We start from the raw sequence: 15000 nt of genomic DNA, 5'->3' as shown, positions 1-15000 counted from the left end.
AATCTTCGAACCTTACCGGGGGATTTAATTCGCGCCTGGGGATCACTGTAACCGGGTTATTAATTGCCGATAGTTTAAATGCCGTCTTTATGTGTTTGAGGGCGTACCATACCTTCTGAATACCTGATATGCCTTGAAAATGTCAAAAGGTTTATTTGAAACATCAGTCGACCGTAGCCCCACCCATTTTTGGTTTAAATGGACAGCATACTCAACTCCTTTAAAGGAACGCACGCGAGTATATGCCTTTTTTGAGTAGCAATACGGCTTATTTTCGCATTTTCCCGGCGACATTTTGAGTGATTATCTAGTGTTTTCTGGCATCTCTTTTCTACTTCAACATTTACCAACACCGAGACTATGGCAACGAAAGCAGTGCTCAAGTGTTGCCATTTTGTGGGGGTTTTTTACCCAAAAATCTGTGGGTGAGTCATTTCACGCCATATTTGTGGGTAAATCGTGGGTATTTGTGGGTAATTTGGGGACAAGCGAAATAAAATTATTCACATTTATCAATATCTGTCAGTATGTCGTGGGAAACTATACTTTGAATATTGCATAAGTGAGACTATTCCTGTTTCGATCATGTTCACTGAAATTGACATGTCCGGAGGATTGTATCTTTGCTCCATTGCCGAGACTAACTGCTTGGCTAATCTGCCCTCTGCTGGACATCTCTCTCTCTCTCTTCTCTCTCTCTCTCTCTCTCTCTCTCGGTGGAGCTGAGCCCGAGTCAACGACTTTCAAATTTTTCTCGAATTCAAGCTGCTTCACTGTTGGTGTCACGAGTGATATGGAATACACTGTATTTTATTCCTAAATATCGTAGGTAGCATTGTACGTTTATTAGGTTGACTGTTCAGTATTCAAATAAGAGTATATAATGTAACAGTTTAAATAACTTACAAATAATGACATCCAAAAATATTGTGTCCCGGTGTGTGAGATGCCATATACCACTGTAGGGTATTGGTGAGACCCAGTATCACGAGTGGATAGGCCTACCTACACACTAATAACAATACATAGTGACGTGCAATACCATTTTATACGCACAATCGCATACATACACACAGTAAAAGATATATTTCCACAATTACAAACTAATAATACTGAAGAAATTTAAGAGCGCGAAGCAAAAAAATTAAAATGAAGAGAGAGAGAGAGGAGAGAGTCAGGAGAGAGAGAGAGAGAGAGAGAAAGAAACTTTGATATTACATTCTTATGGATCCGACTAATTCACGCCAGGAGACATTTACATTAATATGAAACATCTCTTATATGTTACCATTTCATCAGATATTTTAAACTATGAAATTCAACAAAGCTTAAAAACTTTGTTAAACTATAAAATCTCATTAAAATATCTTTAAAAAATACTAAACATTTTAATAAAATATCATCACTTAATACCAAATGGCAACACCACATGTAGATATGAAAAGGAGAGAATCATTTAGACTCCATTGAATCAAATAGCTCAGTTCAGTATGAATGAATGCCTTTAAATTCTTCCCGGCGAACGAGCGGTTTAAATCATCTCCCACTGCTTCATCGGACACCTGAATCTTCGAACCTTACCGGGGTATTTAAATCGCGCCTGGGGATCACTGTAACGTGGTTATTAATTGTCGATAGTTAAATGGCCGTTCTTTTATTGGTGGTTTGAGGGCGTACCATACCTTCTGAATACCTGTTATGCCTTGAAAATGTCAAAAGGTTTATTTGAAACATCAGTCGGCCGTTTGGTTTAAAGGGACAGCATACTCAACTCCTTTAAAGGAACGCACGCGAGTATATGCCATTTTTGAGTAGTAATACGGCTTATTTTCGCATTTTCTCGGCGACATTTTGAGTGATTATCTAGTGTTTTTGGCATCTCTTTTCTACTTCAACATTTACCAACACCGTTGCCATTTTGTGGGGTTTTTTTACCCACAAATCTGTGGGTGAGTCATTTCACGCCATATTTGTGGGTAAATTGTGGGTATTTTTGGGTAATTTGGGGACAAGCGAAATAAAATTATTTACATTTATCAATATCTGTCAGTATGTCGTGGGAAACTATACTTTGAATATTGCATAACTTAAGTCGGGCATAAGTGAGACTATTTCTGTCTCGATCATGTTCACTGAAATTGACATGTCCAGGGATTGTATCATTGCTCCATTGCCGAGATAACTCTGCTTGGCTAATCTGCTCTCTCTCTCTCTCTCTCTCTCTCTCTCTCTCTCGGTGGAGTTGAGCCCGAGTCAACCGACCTCGCATTTACCACGAGTGATATAAAATACATTGTGTATTTAATGCCTACATATCGTACGTAGCAAGCTACTTCAAAGAGTATATAATGTAACAGTTTAAATAACTTACAAATAATGACATAAAAACAGTGTGTCCCGGTGTGTTGAGGTGCCATATACCCACTGTAGGGTATTGGTGAGACCCAGTATCACGAGTAATAGGCCTACACACTAATAACAATCACATAGTGACGTGCAATACCATTTTATTCACACACACGCATACATACACACAGTAAAAGATATATTTCCACAATTACAAACAAATAATAATGAAGAAATTTAAGAGCGCAAAGCAAAAGTAAAAATTAGAGAGAGAGAGAGAGAGAGAGAGAGAGAAGAGAGATGCCGAGACGGTGGATCTGAACATGTCATCAAGATGGGTTGGCAGCAGTAATCTGTACTAAATATTAGATCTACAAGAATATTTACCGTCTTTGTGAGAATAGCTGCTCTGCGTATCTTCTACGGACTCAAGTACTACTACATCAGCAGAGGGTCGCTTGCAATACAACTGTCATTCGTAAAGGGACGTTACGTGCGTCATGTTATTGTTATTGCCAATGAATATCTAATTCGGTTGTCCGGGATGGATCGAAACGTTGTTATATAACCGATTCCTGTGGTGTCCATTGTATCCATTCTGTCTCGTAGGTTACGTCGAAGATTTGCGTAGACAATAAGCTAAAAATATAAACAAACATTGATAAAGCACTTGCATCCAATAGAATGAATGAATCAGAAATAATATAAGAAATTTAGTATCTGAAAAAAAAAAAATTGGGTTGGAGGATGGATTCTTATTATTCCGTTTAGAAGTCAGACACCCCCTCCCCCCAACCCCAACCCCAACCCCCAACCCCCAACCCCTACCCTTCAACACAGAACCATTTTTTTTTGTCAGATACTGGATTTTTTATTTTATAGTATTTGATTCATTCATTCTATTGAATGCACTGTTTTATTGATGTTTCTTATATTTGCTTATTGTCTGTTCGATTAAGTAGAAAGAGAGATGAGTATATCCTTCAACTTAGAAACTGCTGCAGTTTTTGCTTTCTATACCAGAAAATGGATAAGATATATTTTATCGATATTATTTTGGCCAGTGTTCCTTTGAATTCAGTGCGAAAATCGACTATCGTTCTCATTACTTACTCATGGAGAGCTCTTTTTCATACTACCTGCAATCTCTCTCTCTCTCTCTCTCTCTCTCTCTCTCTCTCTCTCTCTCTCTCTCTCTCTCTCTCAACAGTAAACTAGTTCCAGGAAATAACTGAGAACACCAACAATTATTATGATAAAAATTAGTATACTTTCTTATTAGTTCTCCCACCTTTTACCTCGTCTTCAATAATGTTAGTATTTTATTTGAACCGTTTCAGATATTCAGTAACATTTGCTCAATAAATCAAATGGCAAATATGACAGACGTAAGGATGTCAAAACCAAAGTTTTACCGTAAGTTATGAATATCTACTTTATTTGTTTTTAAATTTTGTCTCCGACTTCCATTTCAACGAAAACGGTAATTTTTGTATAATACCGTATAGAAAACATGAATTCACGTTGGTTTAAATCATTTTAACGCGATTTACCAGAGCGTAGATGTGTGCTTCAGACGCAATAATTCATGGGATAAAATGCGTTGTATATTTCATATTTGTAAAATGAGTTAGTATGAAATGTATAGTCAGCTTATTTATTTAATGTAATGGTATTTATACGTGCTGCAAAAACCCAGTGTACATTATCATTATCCAAAGATAATTCATAATGTCGTAATTAACATATAATACTTTTGTTCATTTATGCGAGCTCACTGAGTTGTTCAAAATAATAAATATAATGGCATTAGAATGTTGCGAATATAATGGTATTACATTATCCGTAATATTTTTATGTAATATACAACGCTAATCAGTCAACTCCTATCTTCTATTGGTAATAATTTCCAAAACATCGAAACGGAAACGGAATACGTTTCAAGTATATATATATATATATATATAATATATATATATATACTATATATATATATATAATATATATATAGATATATATATATATGATATACATATAACATATACATATAGAGATATATATATATATATATATATATATATATATATATATATATATAGATTAAATGGAGAATACTTTCGTTTTAGTCTCTACGTTTAGCAAAATGTATTACCAAGAGAAGATAGGGAGTTTATTGAATAATGTGTAATATATATTAGTATCTCGGATAAAGTGATATCATTTATATTTGTACTACATTCTAATACAATCATATTACATTTTAAAAGCTTCGAACCACTCAGAGATTTCATACCTATATATCTCTATATATATATATATATATGTATATATATTATATATATATATATATATATATATATATATATATATGATGAATAAACAAAAAGTATCAAGATAACATCCAGTAATAATGTAATAATGGCACTCAGTAAGGGGAGACATTAGGCCTATTCCAGGCGTCCATTAAGAGGATTTATACGTTTCTTCGTAGGAAGAAACATTGAATTCTCGATATTGCGTTCCATCATTGTTCGTATTGTTATTCTCTCCATTTTTGTGGTCTGGTGATCCATCAATTACTTTATCTCTGTTAGGAGAATAATTTAAATTGTTGTGGTCATGAGGTTTGATATAGAACAAATATGAGCTCTGTAACATAATATTTTATTCGCCAATAGAATTTATATAATAATAATAATAATAATAATAATAATAATAATAATAATAATAATAATAATAATAATAATAATAATAATAATAACAGCCCTACACTGTAAACCACTCTTCTAGATGGACTCTAATAATAATAATAATAATAATAATAATAATAATAATAATAATAATAATAATAATTAATAATAATTTTCTAAGGGGTCCAAAATAATGAAAAATGTTGCGAGTTCGTGTATAATTTTAAAACTCATTACAAAAAGCTTTCGAACCCTTCCCTGGGTTCATTTTCGAAGGTTCGAAAGCTTTTTGTGAAGAGTTTTAAAATTATACACGAACTCGCAACATTTTTTATTATTGTGGACCCCTTACAATATTATATATACTCTCGCGATAGAAAGTTTTCCCAACTAAATAATAATGATAAAAACCCACACTACAAACCGGCCTTCTAGATAGACTGTAATATAATAATAAAAATAATAATCCATTACCGTGAGAGGGTGCTAAGAGCATGCTTATTATCCATTCGCACGCTGAATAATAATTAAAAATAATTGATTAAATCAGACTATAAAAAAATAAATCTCCATCAACACACTCATGACCATCTTGTCCGGAGCCTTCATATTCATCAAGTTTCAATCTCATGGTCGAATTTTTTTGCGTTTCTTCAAAGCACTTATCTTCGCCGCTACTGCTAGCGTATTCTTCTTCGGGAACTGTGGGTGAGGGTGTGGGTGGAGGGGGGGGGAGGGGCTGATGTTGGTCCGGAGGATAGGGCCGGGATGGGGGTGGGGGAGGGAATAAATATTACCTCGAAGATAATATTACAGGAGCAGTTATTACTCACGAGGGCTCTCGTATATTGCTCATAAAAGCTCGGGGCTCCTCTGGTGGCCCCGAGCGAGCGAGTTTGAGCAACAACTCGAGAGATAGCGAGGAATCTCTCTCTCTCTCTCTCTCTCTCTCTCTCTCTCATATTCCCCCGACCTCCAGTGCTTCTTATCGTTAGGCTGAAGTTAGCTCGTAGTTCTTCTCTCGGGAGAAATTACCATTCCAGGAGAGAGAGAGAGAGAGAGAGAGAGAGAGAGAGAGAGAGCGAATGTAAAAGGCACCTTGAAGTAGACACTGTCTTATAATTCAACCATTGCCCTTTGCAACAGATCGGTCAAATGAATGTTATTAATAATGTTATTAACCTCATCCTTCTTATTTCCATTATCAAAGTATTATAATTTTCTATATCATATTATCTATTTTTGTCGTTGATACCGTCATCATCATTACCATATGGCCATATGAGGAATTCATCAAGGAGCACTTTATGTATATATATATATATATATTATATATAATATATATATATATATATATATATAGTATATGTGTGTATATATATTATATATATATATATATATTATATATTATATATATATATATATATATATATATAAAATTTTAGTTCCATATAATCTGCATAAAAGATGCACATTATTATTCAGTTTTCTTTATATTTTGATTGTATTCTTGTATGATAATCAGCAATAGGGCATTAAAAGGTGCATGCATTGGCGTCGAATAAGTTCAAGAAAAAGGCATATACAGGTCAAGAGTTTAAAATGGGAAAAAAAATAGTTCAGTGGACGATTTATATAAAACTTAATGAAATATTGAAGAGACATCGGAAGTTTTGTTCTGAAAAGTTATCAGTAGACAAGATTCTCATTATTATATCAGCGGGTGGGACTAAATTAAAATTGACCGCTCACTATGAAAATGTTCAATGAAAATTAAAACTAATGAGTATTGACATCAATAAAATGATGGTCAGCGTATTTAACGGAACATTCAATCAAATCATCCACGCATAAATTTAAAATTTTATCTGAAATTCTATTGTTTTTGAACCATGGCGTTACTCATGACAATATATTCGATTGTTTTTTGTCATCATATAATTTTATCAATATTTCTATTTTATCCTTACTCACAATTCAACTTAGCTCTTTTTTCTCGTTTATATTTTTATTTCTGTTGGATGAGGGTGAGAAAATGTAAGGTGATTTAGTTCCTTTGTTAATATTAGAAATATTATTGCTGAATGTATTTAGGCCTCTTGAATATTTATATTTTCGATCAATTTGATTCAAAGTACGACTGCGTTATCGTGGCGAACATTATTATTATTATTATTATTATTATTATTATTATTATTATTATTATTATTATTATTATTATTATTAATGCAGCACAACTTAAAATGAATAAAGACCATATAACCGCAAACCTGAATAAGAATGGTCGTATAAATACCGAGGCAGAGCAATAAAAGATAAACAAATGAACGTTCGCATTCTGGCCATTTCCAAAATAATCTACTCTACAAACAGGGGCAGATAGCAGGCAATTATTTACATTCACCCGACCAAAATTGACATTTAACTTGCATACATTTTACCTTCCGAAAAAGGGGGGAACTGGATGGTCATTCTTTTCTGTTTTTGTTTTTGTTTACTAACCTGTTTATTATTGTTCGCTTTTGTGTGTATCTTTTGGTTTCAGTATTTAGCTCTTAAATCTTTAATGTTTTTGGAAATCATGCTATTTACAACTGAGGCAAATGTTTTATCTAACTTGATGAAGGTTTTTTGTGATTTTTCGGTGGAGGTAATGAATTTGTCTATGGATATAAAAATATTCACGACTTTACCGGTAATAACATTCATATTTAATAAAGATCTACTTACTTCATTAAGGGGAAAATACGGTTACAAGCATCGTAGTAATGACTGATTATAAAACGTCATGTAGGTAGAAATTGATCGTTACTTATAACATTAACTTGGCTTAATAAAAAGTAAAACTATCACTTAAAAGAACCTTACTGAATGCCTACAAAAATAAAAGAAGACTGACTAATGCAGTTAAGGGGGAATGAATTAGTCAGGTAGAGAGAGAGAGAGAGAGAGAGAGAGAGAGAAGAGAGAGACCAATGCAGTTAAGGAGGGAGGGATTAGTCAGAGAGAGAGAGAGAGAGAGAGAGAGAGAGAGAGAGAGAGCAATTCAGTTAAGGGGGAATGGATTAGGCAGAGAGAGAGAGAGAGAGAGAGAGAGAGAGAGAGAGGAATAGTGCAGTTAAGGAGGGAGGGGTTAGTCAGACAGACAGACAGACAGACCAGTTCAGTTAAGGGGGAATGGATTAGTCAGAGAGAGAGAGACCAATACAGTTAAGGAGGGATGGAATAGGCAGGAGAGAGAGAGAGAGAGAGAGAGAGACAGACAGACAGACGGACAGACCAATGCAGTTAAGGGGGAATGGATTAGTCAGTGAGAGAGAGAGAGAGAGAGAGAGAGAGAGAGAGAGAGAGAGAGAGAGAGAGGACCAAAATATTCCAGCCACATATCTTGGCATACTTATCTTGAGTTATTGGCAACACAGAAAGAAAGAGAGAGAGAGAGAGAGAGAGAGAGAGATCAGCCGAAAACATTCCAGCCTCTTATCTTGAGATTCTAGCAACAACAGGGAGGCTGCGAACAGCAGCAGCAGCAGCAACAGCACGAGCGCTGTGAAACAGCAGCTGCGAAGGGGATTTCCATGATGGAATGCCGCCCGAAACAGTGATCAAACAACGGCTGTCTCAAATCCTACCACTTAAACGACAGTTCTCCTGCCATCCTTCGTTCGAGCGCCTCCTATTATTCCTGCTCTTCAACTTTCTATTTCCTATTCATTTATTTATTTGTTTATTTATTGATTTATGTTTACTCTTCTCCACAAGAGATGCGCATTGTGCGTGATCTCAGATGTGATATTTTCTTTTCTTGTTTACTTTGCAATCCCTGTCTTTTATCGTTTCTTATTAGATTTATACTTGGTATTCCTGCTCTTGAATTTTCTCTTTCTTTATCTTGTTCACTTTTCTTAATAAGAGATTTACTGTATTTGATTCCAGATGCGTCAGTGTTTTTCTTGTTTGATATTCCTGTCTTGTATTGGTTTTTTATTATCATACTTATATTTGTTTTATTTCAATATTAACCTGGAAACCTTTTTTTTCTCTCACCCTTTCAAATGCGGTACTCTTAAACATTTTAATATCTTTTATATATTCTACTTAAGATATTAATGTACTCTATTTGAGAGCTCACGTTTTTTGCTGTTGATTCATCCTGACATTTAATCTTTTTTTAACTTATTTTTTTTACTCCTCTTCATTAGATATTTAATTTACTTGATTTCAGATGTCACAGTTGTTCTTGTTTATCATTGCTTTCTTTTACCATTTTCTTCTGATTCTCTTTTGGTTATTCGAATTACAACCTGGAAATCTTTTTATTCTCACCCTTGCTGATTTAATTAATTTTATTCTGCAGGGTAAGTTTGAAAACTATTCATGTTTTATTTTATTTTATTTTTTTTTAGCTTTCATTCTATTCATTTAATTCCATTTACCAGTGGAAAAGAAAGAGATATTCAGAAACTCACCCTTATTTATAATTACGTTACGGCCTGAATTAGACTCACAGATATTTTCTGGCGTTTAATTTTTCTTTTGGTCTCGAATTTTGAGCAAATTCTTATCACGTCCGCCCCTGAAATCCTGGAAAGGGGAAGGTTGAAAGGGAATTAAGAGTCTGCTGGATGATACTTTTCATTTCCTCCTTAAAAAAAAAAAAAAAAAAAAAAAAAAAAAAAAAAAAAAAAAAAAGGAATTCGGTGGGAAGCTTTAATTGCTTTTTTTTAACGGGATTTATTATGGACATTTAAAAAAAAGGAAAAAAGGAAATTAGGTACAATGTTGATTTTCGTGCGTGTTTTAATCAAAGTACATAAACAGAAAAATAACTTGTACGGTTATTGAGATAAATTACTCAGTCATCTAGACCCTATAAATGCAATAATTTTTTTTTTCAAGAAAAAACTTTTATACGAAATATCACCAGAATAAATCAAAATAGAATTCATTGCAATAAATAAATAAAAAGGACTTGGAAATGTACAAACATAATAGAAAATCAGCGTTTTCTGTAAATTCTTTGATTGATTTTTTTTCTTTTTAAGTGATCTCTTCTCTTGGTTTTTCCAACTACCCTTCGTTGCGTTTTGCTAATGAGAACCATATTCTTTGGAAGCTTGAATTGCTAGTCAGTGGCCTCAGTAGACTTGTACCGTATGAATAATTTCTTCACCTGAATAATAATAATAATAATAATAATAATAATAATAATAATAATAATAATAATAATAATAATAATAATAATAATAATAATACTGACCATTCAAGGAGAGTTATCGTGCAATTATATTCCTTATGAATTATGAAAATCAAGGGGGTTTAAACTGAATTAATAATAATAATAATAATAATAATAATAATAATAATAATAATAATAATAATAATAATAATAATAATAATAATAATAATAATAATTATAGTAATTCAGTTTAAAACCTGTTGCCTTTTATAATTCATAAGAAATGTAATTGCACGATAAATCTCCTAAATAGTCACATTATGGTTCATGCCAGTGATTGGTGATTAAAACCCGCACTTTGTTGAATCATGCAAATTTGAGGTGTCACCCCGAAAGAGTACAAGCAGATTAGATTGTTTTACCACCTCTGATCCACCGATTACAACTCTCTGGGGAAACAGATTTTACCTTATTATTTTATCGTTCACTACTATTTTCCTTCATAAAAGATGTATTCATTTTGAAAGTACTGAGATTTTCAACATCCTGCATTGGTTTTGGACATTAAACATGTAAGTGTGGTAATGCTGGGGTTTCAAAACATGTAAGTGTGGTAATGCTGGGGTTTCAAAACATGTAAGTGTGGTAATGCTGGGGTTTCAAAACATGTAAGTGTGGTAATGCTGGGGTTTCAAAACATGTAAGTGTGGTAATGCTGGGGTTTCAAAACATGTAAGTGTGGTAATGCTGGGGTTTCAAACATGTATGTCTTTTTTATGTAGTAATGCTGGGTTTTCAAAACATGTAAGTATGTTAATGATGGGGTTTCAAAAACATGTAGCGTGGGAATGCTGGGGTTTCAAAACATGTAAGTGTGGTAATGCTGGGGTTTCAGAACATGTAAGTGTGGTAATGCTGGGGTTTCAAAACATGTAAGTGTGGTAATGCTGGGGTTTCAGAACATGTAAGTGTGGTAATGCTGGGGTTTCAAACCATGTAAGTGTGGTAATGCTGGGGTTCAACATGTAAGTGGTAGAAATGGGGTTTCAATGTTTAAGTGTGGTAATGAATGGGGTTTCAAACATGTAAGTGGGGTAATGCGGGGTTTCAATTTTAAAACATGTAAGTGTGGTAATGCTGGGGTTTCAAAACATGTAAGTGTGGTAATGCAGGGGTTTCAAACCATGTAAGTGTGGTAATGCTGGGGTTTCAAAACATGTAAGTGTGGTAATGCTGGGGTTTCAGAACATGTAAGTGTGGTAATGCTGGGGTTTCAGAACATGTAAGTGTGGTAATGCTGGGGTTTCAAACCATGTAACCGTGGTAATGCTGGGGTTTCCTTCATAGTACTGGAAATTATTGTGTATTTTCAGTGGGCATTTATTGTACAATCCCTCTATATATAAAAAAATAAACTTTCGTTTCCAGAATTCGGAATTGTCCATATCCGTAATTGGAAAACTCATAATAAACGTTTGCTCTGAACATTTAATTTAACGTTTTCCCTCTCAGTTGAATAGGTACCAACGGCATGAATAATTAATTCCACTCTCATGAATTGGAGAATATTCCTTTGATACAAATACAATTATTTACTGAATAGTCTTTTTTTTTTCCTTAACCGTGACGGGCTATTCACACACATTCATCATATCAAACGAAAATTGTGGAGAGAGGTGAAATAGTACTTATATTACCTAATATGCAAACAAGTTTATAATTTTTACTTACTCGGGAGTATGTCTACAAACTACTTATTGTTGTTGTTGTTCTTATTGGGTATGTAGGAAAGCCCTGAAGAAGAGCATGAAAAGGTCTGAAAAACGTGTTTCGCGTTGAGTTAAAGATACAGGAATTTTTGTATAGGATATTTATGAATTATTTATTAGAATGAAAATGTAAAAAATAATTAATGTGTATGTTGAACAGTACAGAAAAAAATTATTTATATTGATATATAGCGTATTTATTTTAATTTTCGTTGGTAAAACAACGCTCTGGTTGACCGTAGATTTTAGCACGCACCCCGAGTAAGCTGAAGGTCGGGTGACGCCTTCTTATTATACCTTAACCGTGACGGACTATTAACGAACTCTTCGTATCAAATGGAACTTAAGGAGAGAGATGAAATAGCATTAAATATTACCGAATATTCACACAGGTTGATTGAACATTTAAGAAGACTGATATCAATTAACGGGTAGCCTGTGCTTGTTCGTTCAGTTGTTTTTAATGGTAATTCTTTATATATACTGAATATAGTTCTTATTGTTTCGTTTACAATAAAGATGGTTGAAGCTTATGCAAGATACTTCTTTGCAGATCAGAGGATTTGCACAGGTAAGGGAATAAAATATGATAAAGAGATAAATACTATATATTTATATATATATATATATATATATATAGATATATATATATATATATATATATATTATAGATATATATCTATATAGATATATGTATATATATATATATATAGTATATATATCTATATAGATATATATATATATATATATCTATAGATATATATATATATATAATATATATAATATATATATAGATATATATATATATACTATATATATAGATATATCTAGATATCTATATAGATATTTATATATATATATATATATAGATATCTATAGAGATATATATATAGATATATAGAGATATATATATAGATATATATCTATATTATATATATATATATATATATATATATATATATATATATATATATATATCTGTATATATAGATATACTATATATTATCTATATAGATATATATATCTATATAGATAGTTATATATATCAGATATATATATATATATATATATATATACATATATATATATATATAATATATATAACATATATATTATATATATATATATATATATATATATATATATATATATATATATATATATAGATATATAGATATATAATATATATCTAATATACTCTCTCTCTCTCTCTCTCTCCTCTCTATATAGAATATATATATATATATCATATATATATATATATATAGATATATGATATATATATATATATAATATATATATATATATATATAGAATATAATATAGATAATATAAGATCCTATATATATATCTATATATATATAGATATATATATATATGATATATATATATATATATATAGATATATATATATAGATATATATATAGGATATATATATATATATATATATATATATATATATAGATATATAGTATATATATCTATATATATCTATATGTATATATATATATATATATATATGATATATGTATATATATATATATATATATATATGTATATATGTATGTATGTATGTATGTATGTGTGTATATGTATATATTCCTTTATCAAAATAAAACCGATTGCGTTATTAGAAAAATACCTTATTTGTATATATAGCATATCAGATACAAACGCGATAGAATATAAACATAAAACCACACGAAAAAAAAGGACATGCGCCCATACATCCATGCTAAGCATGAGAAAGTGATATATACGTCATTCGCTCGTAATGAAGAGATTCAATGTTATCCAACAGCTGAGGATAAGGTTGACGAAGTGACAGAATATGAATAATATCCTCATGTTTTCCGTCACGAAAGGGTTATATCCAGCAAGCGAACATAGATTCCCCGTCTAATGAGTAGACGGTACCTCTAAAACAAGGTAGTTATGGAAGGGTCGTCCTTTTTTTTTTTTTTTTTTTTTTTGACGGGGCAGGCACCGTTTATGCTTTACTACCAATAAAGTTCCAGATAAGAGAGGTTATTTTCGTTAATACTGGATGCAAGTCATTAAAAAAAGGTCGTGGAACAATGAATGGTTATTTGCTAACGTTATTCGTTTGTTTTTAGACGGTAGTAGACACTACTATGAGATTCAGGGTCTCTGTAACACGGTTTTTTGGACTTTGCTCCTTGTCAAAGCATCGGATGTAGCTGAAAGTTGGCATATGTATATTTTACACACAAATTTTGTCAGCATTATCAATAACCTAAACCCGATAGTTTTGATTTTTATAGAGTTAAAATGAACTGGCCGACGCCATGGCCAATGATTACGAGCCAAGAGTCGAAAAACATTCATTACGTAAGCAAGGTAAACAATCACCTTTTGACTAAATGTTGCCCCGCCCATCCACCAGACAGAAATGCCATCGGCTCTGAAACCCAAAGACTTTATGAATGGCGGAACGATACATAGATGTGGGTGGGGTATCAGTGCTAGCGTAGTAATACTACTGTAGCAGTAGTGCCGCAATAGTATAGCAGTAATATACATGAATTAAACGTTTAGACCAACTGCTGGGATCCTTGAGGATCATTTAGCACTTCTTACAACTACTCGAGAAATTAGTTTTTATAGCCAGAAGTTAAAATTTCTAATCCAACAATGCCCATGGTAGCCTTCAGTGTTATCCTGAATTATAACGAGGCGAAAGTGGGTGGAGCCTCATGAAGTCACCATTCTGACGATAATTATTGGTGAAGGTTTAAAGCCAATATATGGTACCGGCTATTTTTTTCAGTAAATAGGTAGATAGCCAATAAATAAAAATTGCTTGACATTGGATATAGCAGTTATCAAATCAAGCTTGTCTACTATGTTTTTGGTAATTACCAACTATTCCCTACATCTTGTCAATCTGATTGTGACCTATAAAGTAGACTGTAATTTCTTTGGAAACTTATTTTGGGATTTAGACTAATAATCGAAGTGTTTTTGTATTTATTAACATATTTTGTTGGTTTG

This window comes from Macrobrachium nipponense, chromosome 13 (genome assembly GCF_015104395.2).
Source record: "Macrobrachium nipponense isolate FS-2020 chromosome 13, ASM1510439v2, whole genome shotgun sequence".
Classification (NCBI taxonomy): Eukaryota; Metazoa; Arthropoda; class Malacostraca; order Decapoda; family Palaemonidae; genus Macrobrachium; species Macrobrachium nipponense.
The sequence above is the reverse complement of the archived record's forward strand: the minus strand, read 5'-3'. Positions refer to the sequence as shown.